Source organism: Neovison vison, chromosome 1 (assembly GCF_020171115.1).
Source record: "Neovison vison isolate M4711 chromosome 1, ASM_NN_V1, whole genome shotgun sequence".
In the NCBI taxonomy this organism is placed as follows: domain Eukaryota; kingdom Metazoa; phylum Chordata; class Mammalia; order Carnivora; family Mustelidae; genus Neogale; species Neogale vison.
Window position 1 is genome coordinate 172,728,062 of NC_058091.1, and position 19,527 is coordinate 172,747,588.

The window sequence follows — 19,527 nt, forward strand, 5'->3', positions numbered from 1 at the left end:
GGTATTTAAGACTGGATTGGTCAGTTCAAACCCCCAAAAATAAATAATTAAAAAATAAAATTTTGGTAAGTTTCACAGAGGTCTTGTCTCAGGGGCACACAAGAGGAAAGCCCCGGGGTGGACTGTTGCTCAAAAGGGCTGCTGGGAAGTCATACCAGCAACTTTCATTTACTTGTGCTGTCACCTGTTGGGAGGTTCAAAGCTCTTGCAGGCTACTTAGCCACAGAAAATGGATGCTGAGGCAGCCAGATCATGGGTTTTTTTATCTGAATAGTGGGTTTCTGTTAGGTGGACACAGTGTGTAGTGTATTATGACTTAATGTGACTGTAGAGTCCTGCCATGTAGCAATAGTGCCATACTTAGAATAGTACCATTCTTTAAAGATTTTTATTTTATTATTTATTTGACAAACAGAGATTACAAGTAGGCAGAGAGGCAGGCAGAGAGAGAGGAGGAAGCAGGCTCCCCACTGAGCAGAGAGTCCGACGCGGGGCTCGAACCCAGGACCCTGAGATCATGACCTGAGCCGAAGGCAGAGACCCAACCCACTGAGCCACCCAGGCACCCCTAGAATAGTACCATTCTTATTTCCCTTGATTTCACATTTTAGGAAGTGCTGCACTTGAACAACCCCACTGCTACACTGTGTAAAAAGAGCATGAAACCAGATAAACCACAGGAATTCTTGTTTTCTCATTTGTGATCAAAGAAAATAACTAAAAGAGTGTCAGAAAAATCTTCATGTAAATTTGGATTTTCCTCCTTTGGGTAAGTGTATCTTATTTGAAGAAAATGTCCTCATTTAGAGTGGTTAATTGATAACATCAATCATCACATAGCTTACTTGTAGTCAGTCAATGCATATACTGATCTAAACAAATGTGAGGCATGAAGCCAATATGTCTGTGCTATAGAATCTAGTTTTTGTTTTGTTTTCAGGTAAAGATGGCAGCCAGTGCCAGCCAGGCAACTGACTAGCTAAATATTCTTTGTTTTATCATGCTCTAATGAATAGTTAGGAATAGCCTTAGTAAACATATAAAAATATTGATATATTTATGTTTGTGTGAGCATATATATATATGGTATATATATATATATTGGTATATGTGTGTATATGTGTATCTTTATTATTATATGCTTATTGTTTATACTGCAATTATATATAAATTATTTCTAAGAATTTCAATTTAGTTTATTTTTAATTTTCATATTTTAAAAGTTTTTTTGAAGTATAGTCTATATATAATAATACTTTCAGATGTAAAACATAGTGATTTGACTATTGTATACATTATGAAATTTTATTATGCTGAGTCTAATTGCCATCTGTCACTATATAGAGTTATTACAATCTTACTGACCATATTCCGTATGTTGTATTTTATATCTCTATGACTTACTTTATAACTTGAAGTCTGTATCTCTTAATTCCCTTAATTTATTTTGCTTGTGCCCTATACTTAGAATAGTTTCAAATCTGGGATTGTCATACCTCTAGGCTTCTTCTTTCTCCGAAGTACTGTGGTTATTCAAGATCTTGTGGTCTTGTACAAATTTTAGGATTATTTCCCCTACTACTGTTTAAAATACTATTGGTATTTTTTTTAAGTTTTTTTAAATTTATTTGTCAGAGAGAGCGAGTGCACACACAAGTGGGGGGGGTGGCAGGCAGAGGGAAAAGCAGGCTCCCCACTGAGCAAGGAGCACAATGCAAGACTCCATCCAAGGTCGCTGGGATCATGACCCAAACCAAGGGCAGATGCCCAACTGACTGAGCCACCCAGGCATCCCAATTGGTATTTTGATAGGGATTGAATTAAATCTTTAGACTCTTTTCAGTAGTATGGACATTTTAGTAATATTCTTCCAATCCATGAACATGTTATATCTGTTATTTGTGTCATCTTTATTTCATCAATGCAATTTTAGGTATAAGGTTAGATTGCTTACATGAAATTTCAGTTGTTTCTTGAAGTTGTCCTATGTCATGAGACACTTCCCTCTTAGAACTGCTTTTGCTGCTTCTCAAAGATTTTGAACCATTGTGTTTCTATTTTCATTGGTTTTCTAACTATTCCTCCTTGACTTGTTGACCTAGTTGCTGTTTAGTAAGTAGCATGTTGTTTAGTTTCCACGTGTCAGTGGGGTCTTTTTTTCCCTCTATTTTTTTACTGGTAATTGATTTTCAGTTTCGTACTATTGTGGTCATAAAAGATGAATATGATTTCATCTTCTTGAATTTATCAACACTTATTTTGTGGCCTAACATGTGATGCATCCTGGAGACTATTCCATGTGCACTTGAAGAGAATGTGCATTTTTGCTGTTTTGGAGTGGAATGTTCTATATATATATAGATAGATAGATATCTATATATCTCTGTTAAATTCATCTGGTTTAATGTGTCATTGAAAGCCATCATTTCCTTATTGATTTTCTGCCTGAATGATCTATCCATTGATGTAAGTGGGGTGTTAAAGTCCCCTATTATTATTGTATAACTGTCAACTTGTCCCTTTATGTCTATTAATGTTTGCTTTTTATATTTAGGCGCTCTTCTGTTGGGTACATAGGTATTTGTAATTGTTAAATCTCCATGTTGAATTGATTCCTTTATCATTATGTAACATCCTTAATCTCATTATATTTATTTCTGATTTTTAGTATGTTAGTCACCATACAGTACATCATTAGTTTTTGATGTAATGTTCCAAGATTCATTGTTTGTATGTAACACCCAGTGCTCCATACAGTACGTGCCCTCCTTGATACCCACCACCAGGTTCACCCATTCCCCCAGCCCCCTCCCCTCTAAAACCTGTTTCTCGGAGTCCATAATCTCTCATGGTTCATCGTCCCCTCTGATTACCCCCTTCATTTTTCCCTTCCTTCTCCTAATGTCCTCCATGCTATTCCTTATGTTCCACAAGTTTGTTTGTTTGTTTGTTTTTAAAAATTTATTTGACAGACAGATTGCAAGTAGGCAGAGAGTCAAGCAGAGAGAGAAGGGGAAGCAGACTCCCCACTGAGCAGAGAGCCCGATGTGGGGCTCCATCCCAGGACCCTGGGATCATGGCCTGAGCCAAAAGCAGAGGCTTTAACCCACTGAGCCACCCAGGTGCCCTGTGAAGTTTGTTTTTAAAGTGTTTTATCTGATATAAATATTATTACCCAAGCTTTTGGTGTTTTTTGTTTGTTTTACTTTGATTTGAATGGAATATCTTTTTCCGTCCTTTCACTTAGAGTTTGCCTGATTCTTTAGGTTTGAAGGTTATCTCTGGTAGGCAGCATACCAACTTTTTTTTTTTTCTTTCCCAGTCTCTTTGTGGAAATTCTGAGTTTATCCACTCTTCTCTCAAGTTGAATGGGCATCTTTATGACCTTTACTTAGAACCCTTCATCCAGTAGATTGCTTATCTCTATTCTGTTTAACTCTTTTTCCATTGCTTTTTTCTTGTTCTTTCATTTGGAACATTTTACTGTTTCATTTTGTCTGCCTCTCTTTGTCCGAGGTAAGTCAGTTATGTCTCCTGGTCCTTAAAGTAATGGCCTTATGGAAAAGGAATTCTCTGCTGCCCTCTGGTAAAATAATCCCTTGTCACCAGAACCAGATGCCCCAGGGCTGTTCCCTGTATGGCCCGTATTTGCCTTTCTGCTCTGCCTGGGCTCTGACTGCTGTGGCTGCACTGGTGGGCAGGGCATGTTCTCACCTGCTGAGGCAGACACACTGGTGTTCAGGCCTAATTTCGCTCTCCCTGAGGCTGGAGTTGCCCTGGAGGGGTGTTATTTCACACCCAGTGGCCAGGCCATAGTCGCTCTGTGGAGATGCTGGTCCAACTGAGGCTGCCTGTTGAGTGTGGCAGGACTCCAGCCCCATGGAGGGGCGCTTTCCCGGGTGGTGGTGTTGGGTGGGACAGCTCTACCGGGGACTGCACCTCAGGGCAATGTGTGTTAACAAGGGAGATGGAGTGTCAGAACTGGCTCCTTAAAATGTCCAGCTAGGTAAATTGAAAGAAAGCAAAAAAAAGAAATGGCACCTACCAGCCCTTCTGCCCTTGGAGAAAGCTCCTACAGATCCTTCTTCCTACAGCACATGTCCTGAAATTAAGCAGTAACTCTCCATGTATAACCCAGGCTCTTTTCATGCTGCTGCCTCTCTTCTGGGCCTCAGACTGATTGATCCACCATGTTGTCCCTTTATGTGCAGAGATGTGCTGATTTTTGAAGCCAGACATTACGTGATCTCTTGTTCCTAAGAAAGGTCCTAAAGTCCAGGGGTGTCCAGTGTGGGGTTTGAGCCCCTCACTCCTCTGAGCTTATTAATATCCCTCCCATTTGTGAGTAGCCACACTGAGGGTTTGGTTCACAACCGTGTCTCTGTTGCTTTTACCCTTCTCTGTGTGGCCTTCTCTCTGTATCTTTAGCTGTGGAAGATCTGTTCTGCCAGTCTCTAGGCTTTTTTCGGAGTGAGATCCGTTACGTGGAGTCTTGGATTGTCTGTGGGAGGACATGAGCTCTGGGTCCTCCTCCTCCACTGCCATCCTCCCTGAGAGTCTGTTCAATAGTTCACTTTCTCAAACAGGTAAACACATACCTTATAATTTCATTCACTTTAGTTATTTGTTTAGGTACTTTGTCCTTTGTCCTTGCCTTTTTTTTTTTTTTTAAGATTTTTTATTTATTTCGAGAGAGAGAGAGAGAGTGACAGAGAGAAAGAGTAAGTGCATGAGCAGAGGGAGAGAGCAGACTCCCCACTGATCAGGGAGCCCAACGTGGGGCTTCATAGAATGACCCCAAGACCATGACCTGATCTGAAACCCCGGTGGATGCTTAACCAGCGGAGCCACTCAGGTGCCCCATCCTTGCTTTTTTGACATGAAGAAAAGATATTTATATTATTCTAAGTTAATAAGGTATACTTTACATCCAGGATAGCCTCAGGCTCTGAAAGAAGCAGCAAAGACTAGTGCTGGGGGATGGGGGGGAAGCAAAGTTAAGTTGTCCATTATGGACATATACTTTCCAGCCATAACAGAATACTTAAAAATAGAATTCTTATCAGTCTTCTAGTGTACAGGTTTTGATCCCCCCAAAACTGATCATTTGGCTCAGGATAAATGATCCATATGTGTAAATGACAACTTTCAGAATATCCTACTAGTAAAATTAGGTAGAATCCTTTAAAAGTGCGTGAAAAAAAGAACTCTGCCATTAAATGAAACAAATGCTATTTCTTTAGAGGACTGTAGCTCTCTGGTTTTCTAACTTTACCCACATTATAGTCAAGTAAAAATATTTTTGCACAGATACAGGATTAGGTAACGAACTATCCTGTGGGTTAAAAGAACTCCCCAGGTCAAGAGTTTCATATTAAAAACTGAACACATTCTTGTAAAATTTAATGGACTTTCACACTGGTTGGTTAAATACATAATAAATAAAACTTTACCACCAGCCAACACATATTTCTTATAAAAGCAAATGTAAAAAAAATTGAAAGATCAAATCTCTTTTCTGTGTATTTTCTGACCAAAGATATGTCTATTGCTAGAACTCAGCCAGTGATTTAAAAAAAAATAGCAGGTATTCTTTTTGACGTTTTTATGAAGTAATATTTCTAAAGGATTAATTAAAAACTGCTTAATTACATGTCATAATTAAAGTATATGGTCCAGGGGTGCCTGGGTGGCTCAGTGGGTTAAGCCGCTGCCTTCGGCTCAGGTCATAATCTCAGGGTCCTGGGATCGAGTCCCGCATTGGGCTCTCTGCTCAGCAGGGAGCCTGCTTCCTCCTCTCTCTCTCTGCCTGCCTCTCCGTCTACTTGTGATTTCTCTCTGTTAAATAAATAAATAAAATCTTAAAAAAAAAAGTATATGGTCCAAATTTGGTATTTGTTTTGAAAAATTAAAATTTAAAAAAAATGATAGTTGTAGCCCAGACATAATGCACAAGATCATTAAAGAGATGGTCTTATTTGGTTTAGTACTTATTAGTATTTATTCAGCATTATGGAGACTGTTCATTAATGAGAAACATCTCAAAGGGGTAACAATTGAGGTTTTTTTTTTTTTTTTAAGATTTTATTTATTTGACAGATAGCGATCACAACCAGGCAGAGAGGCAGGCAGGGGTGGGGAGTGTGGAAAGCAGGTTCCCTGCTGAGCAGCAAGCCCGATTTTGGACTCAATCCCAGGACCCTGGGATCATGGCCTGAGCCAAAGGCAGAGGCTTTAACCCACTGAGCCACCCAGGAGCCTGAGAACAACTGAGTTTTATAAAAGGAGAGGGTCATGAGGAAGTGTAAAAATGGGTGTTGAAATACACATGGGCAACGTGGTACTTTGCACTTAGCATTTTCTCAGAATACAAATGACATATATATAGGGGATGTTCAGAGAAAGAAAAATGATGGAGATTTTCTTAATTACTGATTTTTTTTCCTGGTAGTATAGGGTCAGGTAAAGCTCCACATTGTCACTGTCACTTCTGAAACCTTGAAAGACCTTGCTAGAGTCATCACACATTACACATACAGATCTCAAAATTCTTTAATATTTATCATCTCCAGTTTACAACTGCATAGGTAAATGTACTTGGGAGCAGTTTGAATTAGTGTACCAACTGGTTCCACTCAAAAATCGACTTGGGTGTCAGAGAGTCAAAGGTTATTGTCTCAACTTCTGCAATATCCACAGAAGTTCTACTTAATTGCAATGGAGTAGCTGTTTCCTAAAATTTATTTATTTGTGTCAGAGTATGGATACAATACAATTTTCATTCTTGACTTTTCATGATATGAAAAAAAATGGTCATGAAGCATTTAAGAGGCTTTGGAATGACACACTGACGCAACTGGGCTTCTAGGCACAGAAGAATAGATGAAGGATAAAGGAGGAGGCCGGACATGGGCTTCATGTTGAGAGCATGGGCTCCTGGAAAATGATGTGCATCAGGTAGGGAGCCGGAAAAATGATGGGAAACATTTTGATTTTTAATGTGATCTTTATAACAATGACTTGAGTTTTCGGAAGAGGTAACTATACAACAGCAATGAGCATGACTGATGATGCCATTGCTACAAGGCCAGTCTGTCACAGCCTGTGTATCGTTGTAGCTAGTAAGCTCTATGAATTAAGTAATTCAGAATGATCTCTAGAAAGCCTCATATAAGAAATCTCTCTGGGACATTATCAGTGTTTGCCTTCACCTAAGGAACCAATGGGTTTTCCCTTATCTGGATGTGATGATTACTTATGTAATCACAGAACCCTGTTTGTTTTGGTTTCTGGGAAGCTCAAAGGCAAACTTAAACACTCTTGAATTGTGTTCTCTCAGAACAATATGTTGACGTCCTAATCCCAGTACCTTAGACTGTGACCTTATTTGAAAATAACAGAGTGATTCACAAGCTGTGTGAGGAAAATGAAGGTCCACGGATAGATGTTTAAGGTGATAAATGGAGGTGATCAATTTTACTGCTCCATTCAATTGTTACTTACTTGATCAGTGCAAAGAATTTACTTGACAATTCAGCATACTGCAAAGAGCTGGATTCTGTAATGAACCAACGAGATAATCTTGAGACCTGGGCTGCTATTGGTGTCCCATCTACATAATAGCCAGTATTGATGCAACTCAACTTCCCTCAACAGCTTTGGTTGACTCAGTGAGTACTTACCACTCCTAAGTCCAAATGTCCCAGTTTTAAAATTTTAGGTCATTCAGGGGTGCGTGGGTGGCTCAGTCAGTTAAGCACTTGCCTCTTGATTCTAGCTCAGGTCATGATTTCAGGACTCAGGGTCATGGGACCCAGTCTCGCCTTGGGCTCTGTGCTCAGTACAGCCTGCTTATCCCTCTCCTTCAGTTCCTCTCCTCTCTCTCTCTCTCATCTCTCTGTCTCTCAAATACATGAATAAAAGCTTTCAAAAAAATTTTAGGTCCACTCAGTATCTGTGTCTGCCAGAGATGCTAACAATTATATATAAAGGCCACTGCCTCTGATTTTCCCAAGTGCTACTTAAGTGAGTTAAGCAGGCTTCTTCATACTAGCTGGGAATTTGACCTGCCTTCCAACAGCATTTGGGGGGGGGGGTATGTTGGTTTCTTAGTGTTGCCATAAGAAAGTCCCACAAACGGGGTGACTATAGAAAACAGATTATTCTCTCATAGTTCTAGAAGCTTAAGGTTTGAGGCAAAGGCCTTTCTTTCTTTGAAGGCTGTAAGATATAATCTGTTCTACCTTTCTCTTAGTTTCTGGTGTTGCTGGCAATCCTTGGCAATCCTTGGCATTCCTTGACTTGTTGATGCATTACTCCAGTCTCTGTTTCCGAGGACACATGGCATTCTCCCTCTGCATCTCTTCACATGTGTTCTAAGATTCCCATCTCTCTGTGTCTCTTATCTTCTTGTATCTTCTTGTAAGGACACCAGCCATATGTGTTAAAAGCCTACTCAACTCCAATACCACCCTACAAGTACATCAGTGGGCCTTTATTTTCCCAATATAGCCTGGGAATCACAGTGTAATTTTTAGACTTGATCTTCATTCACTTCCTTCACTGTACAGTGTTCAAGCTCACACACACACACACACACACACACACACACACACGCCTTGCCAAATGTCTTTAAAAAATATATATATATATATATGGAGTGATTCAAGTTAATTGGAAAAAGAACTTAATTTCCAAATGCTAATGAATTGCAGGAGAAGACTTTTCCCTTCTTCTCTTCTTGGGTCTTTGGCCTATAATTAAATGAAGCCCCAAAGATGTGAGGCTCAGAGAAGTGACCAGAGCAGGCAGCTTTGATACTTTTTAGATAAAGAAAGAGTAAAAGAGCAAATTTGTTAAGAATTGACAAAAGAAAGGGGTTTGAACTTGGTGTAGTAAATTAGTAAAGAAGTAACAAGATGTATTTATACAGCGTTCTTGGTCATGAATTTCCTCTCTCCTGAAGGTTGCCTTCTTCCTTCCCCATATAAAGAAGGTGCCATCCTGTGGGAAACTCATTTCCTGCTTTCAGGGAGACAAAGGAGGTCAGAACATCCTTGTACCTGCTCTTTCTTAAATAACTTTAATTCTCAATAATCAATATTAGAGTGGCACATTTCTGCTCCCCTCAGATTCTATTTAGTAAATTCTCACTTTACAGCACAGGAGTACCCCATAAATGCATGAGGAAAAAAAAAAATCACAGCTGGACCTTGATCTTCAGTTAGAAGGCAAGGATAGCAAACAATAATGAGCTTATTTCTAGCCAAATGAGCCTTTTATTACTTATCCTTAACTTCTGAATATTTCATCAGTGCTTCACTGAGAAAGAAATGACACTGTATTATTTTTATAAGTAAGGTATCAGTGAATACGTGGTATGGTTATTGAATCAGAAAATTTGTTCTAAGGAGGGTATAAATAAAGGGTATGGTGAGGAAGCTGTAGCGCCTTTATTGCACTGGGCCTTGATTCCAAAGAACCAGACTTTTGATAAATGTGCAGTCTGGTTGTTTTAATAAGATGGAAGTTTGCAGTGGAGCTTAGATCACATCTCTTCAGAGTGGCTCATTAAATCCTACTATTATTGCTTATCCATTACTCAACAGTGTCCAGCTTTCCCAGGAGGAATTGGGGGAAAAGTGCTCTAAGGTTCTTTATATAAAGATATTACTACATTTTATGCTGTGTCCATAACTTTTCCAACTTTTTCAGTAATGGAAGTTTCAGACACTTTTTTTTCTGTTTAAGACAGAAGTAACATTAACCCAAATTATTAAATTTTCCAACATTCACTAAGTTTACATCAGTTATCTTTAAGATCAATGGAAAAGGCCTCTCTGGGGTTGGTTTGTTAATAAGGAAAAGCTTTGTATTTCTCTGTATTTACATTTAGTCCATCAGGAGTTGAGGTCATTGTTGTATCTTATCCCATGTGGAGTTTACCAGGTGCCTGCTGCATTAGGGTCACCAAACTAAATAACAATGACGTTCTTTGTACATTCTTTCGTAGCTGCCAGTTTCCCAAACACACCTTCCTTTGGAAGATGCCATTGATCTTCAGAGCTCTGTTCAAGTATTTCTCTTTGAATTAAAGAAAAATTTAATTTCTAGCCATCCAAGTAGTGAGATCATAATAAGCTACTCCTATATTAAAAGGCTGGAAATAAAAGTGACCCCCATCCCCAGACAACCCCCTCAAGAAAAAGAGATAGAACTGGCCATTTTCAACTCCCTTTCTAGAAATTCATCTCCTAAAAGTCTTTATAAGATGGAATACACCTAATTCTGATTCACCTAAGCCTTAACCATATTCTTTCACTACCAAAGTACATAAATATAGAACAAGTAATAATTATAGCATACTTAAGAGTTTTTTATGGCTGTTTGATGTTACATGGCAGACTCCTTGAAGACAGGGATAATTTCCACTGTTGACTTGTAGCTTTCCACAATGTTGACTATTAAATCATGACAAAGCACTGATACATAATATTAGTGTTGTTTTTCATATGTTTAAGATATATTTTTTTCTTTACCTTTCTAATGAAATATCAAGGAATGGTGTTAGACACTCAAGTCAAGCATACAGTAACTACCAAATCAAGTTTATAGGTCTACTCCCTAATATTTCATTTTGGAAAGTCACAAAGACTAGTCAAGGCATTACTTGCTATGTTCCCCACTTAAAATAATGCTCATCTGGCGTAAATGAACACTTCCTACTGAAATGTGTATTTTTTTAATTTTTACCTGTTTTTTCCAGGCCATCTCTACTTACAACTTTTCTGAGAGATAAGCTTCACTTACTAACTAGATAACTATAATAATTCCTCTAAAATGTAGAAAAACTTAAAAATCTGCCTTCTTTTTTCAATAGTCTAGATTACATGAGATACTATACCTTTGTACAGTCATCATTTGTAGCTTCAATTAATTGTCAGTTTTCATGAAAATTTACTTCTGCATTCTTCCCATAAACCAATAATTAATTCTGGATATTAGAGTGATAAGGATAGATACTAAAAACAAATACACATCTGATTTCAGTTTTAATTTAAAGAGCATTTTTTAAATTAATGACCAGAATTCATCTGAATTCATATCCAAAATTATTTTGCAAAAAAACACAATTACATTTTGCATAAGAAAGTGGAGTGAATCACTTTCTCCCCATTTAAAAAGTTTGACTGTGTCAATAAAAGCTTCTAACATTCTCAAGGAAAGAGAAATGACACTATATAATCTATATCACAGTAGTATTTTTTTTAAGTACCAATTCTGTAACTGGAACAATATATACCATCAGGAGTATTTTTTTATTTTTTTATTAACATATAATGTATTATTTGCCCCAGGGTTACAGGTCTGTGAATCGTCATGCTTACACACTCTACAGCACTCACCATCGCACATACCCTTTCCCAATGTCCATAACCCAGCCACCCTCTCCCTACACCCCTTCCCCCCCCCAAGCAACCCTCAGTTTGTTTTGTGAGATTAAGAGCCTCTTAATGGTTTGTCTCCCTCCCAATCCCATCTTGTTTCATTTTTTCCTTTCCTACCCCTCAAGCTCCCCACGTTGCCTTTCAACTTCCTCATAATAGGGAGATCATATGATAATTGTCTTCCTCTGATTGACTTATTTTGCTGAGCATAATACCCTCTAGTTCCATCCACGTCGTCATAAATGGCAAGATTTCACTTCTTTTTGATGACTGCATAATATTCCCTTCCATACCATTCCATTCCATACCACAACTTCTTTATCCATTCATCTGTTGATGGACACCTAGGTTATTTCCATAGTTTGGCTATTGTGGACACCGCTGCTATAAACATTCAGGTGCATGTGCCCCTTCAGATCACTACATTTGTATCTTTAGGGTAAATACCCAGTAGTGTGATTGCTGGGTCATAGGGAAGCTCTATTTTCAACTTTTTGAGGAACTTCCAGAGTGTTCCACTCTGGAAGTGGAACTTCCAGAGCTGTTTTCCAGAGTGGCTGCACCAGCTTGCATTCCCACCAACAATGTAGGAGGGTTCCCCTTTCTCTGTATCCTCGCCAGCATCTGTCATTTCCTGACTTGTTAATTTTATCATTCTGACTATACCAGGAGTATTTTTAACTAAAATTTAGAAAGGTATATATAATGAATAAGAACTCTGTTTATATATTGACACAAATGACAATTGAATTTTTTCTTCTTATGAATCTAACTATAAATGGATATGTTGAATGAAACATTTAGGGAAAGTTTATTTTTATTTGAAATACCAGTGTAAAATACTGTATTAGTTTTAGTTGTACAATATAGTACATTGACATTGCATACATTATAAAATACTCACCACAGTAAATGTAGTTACCATCTGTCATCATGAAAAGTTAGTACAATATTTTTGTTATGTTCCCTATGTTGTACTTTTTATCCCCCTGACTTATTTATTTCATGACTGGAAGTTTGTACCTTTTAATCCCCTTCGCCTATTGCACCTGTGCCCCATACACTCCCCTCTGGCAACTACCAATTTGTTTTCTATAACCATGAGTCTCTTTCTGTTTTCTCTCAGTTTGTTTTGTTTTTTTTTTTAGATCCCACATTTAAGTGAAATCATATGGCATTTGTCTTTCTTTGACTTCTTTTACTTTGCATGAAACCTTCTTGGTTCATCCATGCTATCCTGAACAGCAAGATTTTCTTCTTTTTGTGGTTAATAGTCCATCCCACACATCACATATTCTTTACCCATTCATCTATCTGTGCATACTTAGGTTGTTTCCATATCTTTGCTACTGTAAACAATCCTGCAATAATCATAGGGGTATATATATCTTTTTAAATTAGTATTGTGATTCAAGTAAATATTCAGACATAGAATTAGATCATATGGTATTTCTACTTTTAACCTTTTGAGGAATCTCTATACTGTTTTCCACAGTGGCTGCACCAGTTTACATTCTCAATAAATAACTGTGCACAAAGGTTCACTTCCCCACATTCTCTCCAGCACTTACTTCTTGTCACTTTGATACTAGTCATTCTGATTAGTATGAGGTGACATCTCGTTGTGGTTCTGATTTGTATTTCCCGAATGATTACTGATGTTGAGTATCTTTTTGTGTGCCTTTTGGCCTCCAGTATGTCTTTGGAAAGACATACCTGTTAGATATAGATATAGATAGAGATAGAGATAGAGATAGAGATAGAGATAGAGATAGATATAAATATGTAGAATGTCTATTCATGTCCTCTGCCTTCTTTAATCAGATTGGGGTTTTTTTGTTGTTGAGCTGTAGCAGTGTACTTTATGTTTCGCAAATTAATATCTTAGCAGATATGTCATTCACAAATCTCTTCTCCCATTAAGTTGGTTGACTTTTCATTTTGTTGATGTGATGGCTTTCTTCACGATATAAAAGATTTTTAGTTTGATATAGTCCCAACTATTTATTTTTGCTTTTGTTTCCCCTGTCTCGGGAGACCTAGGCAGGAAAAAAAAAATGCTAAGGCCCATGTCTAAAAGTTCATTGCTCATGCTTTCTTTTAAGGGTCTTATGGTTTCAGGTCTCACATTTGGGTCTTCAATCCATTTTGAGTTTATTTTTCGGTATGGTCTAGAAAATGGTTTAGTTCCCTCCTTTTGCGCATTAGCTTTCCAGTGTTGCCAGCACCATTTTATTGAATGGTCTTTTCTCCATTATGTATTCTTGCCTCCTTTGACGTAGATTCATTTACCATAAAAATAGTAAGTGGACTCTCTATTCTCCAACGATCTATGTATCTGCTTTAGTGCCAGTGCCATACTGGTTCCAAGTAGGTGTCTAGTGTATCTTGAAATTCAGGGTTGTGATGCCTCCAGCTTTGTTATTTACCAACTTTGCTTTGGCTACTCAGGGTCTTTTGAGCTTCCATACACATCTTAGGATGCTTATTTTAGTTTTGTGGAAAGTACTCTTGGTATTTTGATGGGCATTGTATTAAATCTGCAGATTACAGTGGGTACTATGGATATTTTAACAATATTAGTGCTTGTAATCCATGCACATGAAATATCTTTACATTTGTTTCTGTTGTCTTCAGTATCTTTCATCGATGCCTTATAGTTCTGAGAGTACAGATATTTCACCTCCTTGGTTAAATTTATTCCTAGGTATTTTGTTCTTTTTGCCGCAACTATAAATGGCATTGTTTTCTTAATTTCTTTTTCTGCTATTTCATTACTAGTACAAGAAAACACAACAGATTTCTAAATATTTATTGTGTTCTCCAACTTTACTGAACCTATTTATTACATCTAGGTTCCTCCCCCCCAATCTTTTGGGTTTTCCATATACAGTATCATTTCATCTGCAAATAGTGACAGGTGGGTATTCCTTACCAGTTTGGACGACTGTTATTTTTTATTTTTATTTATTTATTTTTTTTGTCTGACTGGCCTGGGTAGGACTTCCAAACCACACTGGAAAAAAGGGGGGGTTAAAAGTGGACCTCTTGGGGCACTTGGGTGGCTCAGTGGGTAAGGGTCTCTGCCTTCAGCTCAGGTCATGGTCTCAGGGTCCTGGGATCGAGCCCCACATCTGGCTCTCTGCTCGGCGGGGAGCCTGCTTCCCCCTTCTCTCTCTGCCTGCCTCTCTGCCTGCTTGTGATCTCTGTCAAATAAACAAATTAAAAATCTTAAAAAAAAAAAAAAGTGGACCTCTTCGCATTGTCTCTGATCTTAAAAGATTTTAGCTTTTTACCATTTAGTATGAAGTTAGCTGTGGTTTTGTCGTATATGACCTTTGTTATGTTGAGGTAGATTTCTTCTATTTCTACTTTGTTGAGAATTTTTATCAAGAATGGGTATTTTTACCAGGCGCCTGGGTGGCTCAGTGGGTTAAGGCGCTGCCTTCGGCTCGGGTTGTGATCTCAGGGTCCTGGGATCGAGTCCCGCATCGGGCTCTCCACTCAGCGGGGAGCCTGTTCCCTCTCTCTCTCTGCCTGCCTCTCTGTCTACTTGTGATCTCTGTCAAATAAATAAATAAAATCTTTAAAAAAAAAAGAATAGGTGTTTTATTTTGTCATGCATTTTCTTTAAGTATTGGAATGGTCATATGATTTTTATATTTCATTTTGATAATGCAGTGTACCATCCTGATTAAATTGCATAATTGAATCATCCTTGCATTCCTTAAAAAAAAATCCCACTTAGTCATGGTGTATGATCCTTTTAATTCATTTTTTAATTCTGCATGTTAATACTCCATTGAAGATTTTAGCATCTAAGTTAATCAGGTATATAGGAGTGTGTGTGTGTGTGTGTGTGTGTGTGTGTGTGTGTATTTCCTAGCATCATTATCTAGGTTTAGTATCAAGATAATGCTGGTTCTACCAAATTAATTTGGAAGCATGAATTCCCCCTTTGTTTTTCAGAATAGCTTGAGAAGGATAAGTATTAACTCTTCTTTAGATGTTTAGTAGAATTCACCTGTGAAGCCATCTGGTCTTTTTCTGTTGGCAGCTTTTTCTTACTCATGATATATTTATTAGTAATTGGTTTGTTCAGATTTCTAATTCTTCATCACTCAGTTTTGGGAGATTATAGATTTCTTGGAATTTATCCATTTCTTCTAGGTTGTCCAATGTAGACCAATGATATTTTCATAGCAGTGTCTTAAAATCCTCTTTCTGTGGTGTTGACTTTAACTTTTCTCTCATTTGTATTGGAGTCTTCTTTCTTTCCTTGATGAATCTAGCTAAAGGTTTATCAAACTCTTAGTTTTATTTATGTTTTCTATTGTCTTTTTATGCCATATGTCATTTATTGCTGCTCTAATCTTTTTTTTCCAATTTATTTATTTTCAGAAAAACAGTATTCATTATTTTTTCACCTCACCCAGTGCTCCATGCAAGCCGTGCCCTCTATAATACCCACCACCTGGTACCCCAACCTCCCACCCCCCCGGCCCCTTCAAACCCCTCAGACTGTTTTTCAGAGTCCATAGTCTCTCATGGTTCACCTCCCCTTCCAATTTACCCAAAAGCACATACCCTCCCCAATGTCCATAACCTTCCCCCCTTCTCCCAACGCCCCTCCCCCAGCAACCCACAGTTTGTTTTGTGAGATCAAGAGTCACTTATGGTTTGTCTCCCTCCCTATCCCGTCTTGTTTCATGGATTTTTCTCCTACCCACTTAAGCCCCCATGTTGCATGACCACTTCCTCATATCTGCTCTAATCTTTATTATATACTTCTTTCTACTAAATTTGGGCTTTTTTGTTTTGTTTTGTCTTTTTTCTAGGTCTTTAGTTATAAGGTTGAATTAGCTTAGCTGAAATTTTTCTTGTTTCTTGAAATGGACCTCTATCACTAGATACTAGATACTTCCCTCTTAGAACTGCTTTTGCTATAAACTGAGATTTTGAACTATTGTGCTGCCATTTACATTGGGCTCAAGGTGTTTTTTGACTTCCTCTTTGATTTCTTCATCAACCCATTGGTTGTTCAGTAGCATGTTATTAGCCTTAGATTACAGTTTTTGTTTTTTGTTTGTTTTTTCCCCCCATGTTTCTTATTGTAATTGATTTCTAGTTTCATAACCATTGTGGTTGGAAAATACACGTTATTTCAGTGCCCTTAAATTTTTTGATACTTGTTTTGTGATACAATATGTATCCTGGAAAATAATCCACATGTACTTAAGAAGATTATGAATTCTGCTCCTTGGAGATTCTGTATGTATCTGTTATATCCATCACATCTAGTGCATCATTCAAAGCCACTTTTTCCTTGATTTTCTGTCTAGATGAACCACCCACTGATATTAGTCGGGTGTTAAAGTCCCCTACAAATTACTGTGTTACTGTCAGTTTCTCCCTTTATGTCTGTTAATATTTGCCTTATGTATTTAGGTGCTCCTATGTTGGGTGCATAGATATTTATAGTTGCTATAACTTACTGCTGGATTAACTATATCATTATGCAATACCCTTCTTTGTCTTTTGTTTCAGTCTTTGTTTTAAAGTTTACTTTGTCTGATATAAGTACTACTATCGGAACTTTTTTTTTTCACAAGTATTCACGTGAATTATCTTTTTGCAGTATTTCACTTTCAGTCTATATGTGTCTTTAGGTCTGAGTCTCTCTTTGGTAAGCAGCAAATACATTGGAAGTATTAGTCTGTTCAAGTTTAAGGTAATTATTGATAGACATGTACTGATTGCTATTTTCTGGTTACTGTTGTAATTCTGTGTTCCTTTCTACCTCTTTTGATCTCTTGTGATTTGATGACTTTCTTTAGTGCTATTCTCAGGTTTCTATTTATTTTTTTGTGGATCTTTTGTAGGGTTCTGGTTTGTGAATACCATGAGGTACTATAACATCCTCTGTGTATAGCTGTCTGCACTAAGTTGATGGTTGCTTAAGTTTGATCACATTCTAAAAGCAATGTATTTTACCCCCTCACCCCTCTATCTAGTGTAAGTCATATATATGTATTTTTTTATTTTGTGTATTCTTTGACAAATTTTTGTAAATATATTGATTTTACTGCTCTTTTATCATTCATACTAGCTTTATAAGTAATTGATTTACCACCTATACTGTATGTTGTTTAATCAGTGAAGTTTTTTACTCTTATAATTTTATTCCTTCTCATTATGGCCTTTTGTTCTCCACTTTAAGAAGTATTTTTGGGGTGCCTGGGTGGCTCAGTGGGTTAAGCCTCTGCCTTCGGCTCAGGTCATGATCTCAGGGTCCTGGGATCGAGCCCTGCATGGGGCTCTCTGCTCAGCAGGGAGCCTGCTCCCCCCCCCCCCGCCTGGCTCTCTGTCTACTTGTGATCTCTCTCTCTCTCTGTGTCAAATAAATAAAATAAAATATTTAAAAAAAACAAGTATTTTTACCAGGATACCAGGGTGACTCAGTTTATTAAGCATCAGACTCTTGATTTCAACTCAGATCATGATCTCAGGTTTGTGAGATCAAGCTCCGCATCAAGCTCCATGCCAGGTGGGAAGTCTGCTTGATATTCTCTCTCTCTCTCTCTGCTCCTCCCCACACTCATGCACATGCTCACTCCCTCTCTGAAATAAAAAAAAAAAAAAGATTTTCTTCCTCCCTCTGCCCTTACCCCCTCTGTTCATGCACTCTCTCACTCTCTTAAAAAAAAAGAAAAGTCCTTATATCATTTCTTGTAAGACTTGTTTAGTGGTGATGAATTCCTTTAATTTTTATTTTTTCTGGGAAACATTTCATTCCCCTTCAATTCTTAAGGATAACCTTGAAGGTTATTCCTGGATGTAAGTTTTTTGTTTTTGTGGGTTTTTTTCCCCCCTTTTTATCACTTTGATTTTATCATGCCTTTCTGGCCTGTAAATTTTCTGTTGAAAAAAATCAGCTGTTAGCCTTTTGGGATTTCCCTTATGTGCAACAGTTTGCTTTTCTTTTGCTGCTTTTAAGATTAACTTTTGCCATTTTCATTATTGTAAGTCTTGCTGTGATCCTCCTTGGGCTCATCTTGTTTGGGGCTTGGTGTATGTCCTGAACCTGGGTATCTCCTTCCTTCCTCATGTGTTCTGCCCCCTCTTGTCTCTCTTCTCCTCTTGGGATCCCTATAATATAAATCTGTATTCTTAGTGTTATCCCAGAAGCCCCTTAACCTATTCTCATTTTTTTTAAAGACTTTATTTATTTATTTGACAGAGATCACAAGTAGGAAGAGAGGCAGGCAGAGAGAGAGGAGGAAGCAGGCTCCCTGCTGAGCAGAGAGACCAATGTGGGGCTCGATCCCAGGACCCTGGGATCATGACCCGAGCCAAAGGCAGAGGCTTTATTTTTTTTTTTAAGATTTTATTTATTTATTTGACAGACAGAGATCACAAATAGGCAGACAGGTAGGCAGAGAGAGAGGAGGAAGCAGGCTCACTGCTGAGCAGAGAGCCCGATGTGGGGCCTTGATCCCAAGACCCTGAGATCATGACCTGAGCCGAAGGCAGAGGCTTTAACCCACTGAACCACCCAGGCACCCCCATTCTCATTTTTTAATCTTTTTTTCCCCTTTTTGTTACTCAGCTTGGGTGCTTTCCACTCATTTTTTTCAGATTGGGTTCTGGTATTCTGCATCCTGTAATCTGGTGTTGATTTCCTCTAGTATATTTTTCATTCAGATCTTATACTCCTCAACTATGACTCATTCTTTTTTTACATCTCCTGTTTTTCCTGAAATTCTCAGTGTGTTCATCCACTTTTATCTAAGCTTATTGAGCATACATATGACTACTGCTTTGCACTTTTTATCAGGTGCTTTTCTCCGTATTGCTCAGCTCTTTTTCTGAGATTTTGTCTTATTTATTTTTTTCATTTATAGCACATTTCTCTGGCTCTACGTCTTGCCTTTCTGTGTTTGTTTCTATGTATTAGGTAGGTCAGTTATGTCACTTGGTCTTAAAAGTAGTAACCTATGTAGAAGGCATCCTTTGGTGCCATCTAGAACAATATCCCCTTGTCACCAGAACCAGGTACCCTAGGCATGTCCCTTTCATG

At 38.0% G+C, this 19,527-nt stretch overlaps 1 long non-coding RNA gene across 1 annotated transcript in view; it reads left to right on the forward strand.

Moving 5' to 3' along the window:
- The first annotated feature begins 616 nt into the window (after nt 1–616).
- LOC122916212 overlaps nt 617–19,527 on the forward strand; it is a 137,626-nt gene continuing 118,715 nt past the window's right edge. The window contains exon 1 of the long non-coding RNA XR_006386144.1: nt 617–769. This is a non-coding gene — a long non-coding RNA (uncharacterized LOC122916212). The remainder of the gene's footprint in view (nt 770–19,527) is intronic.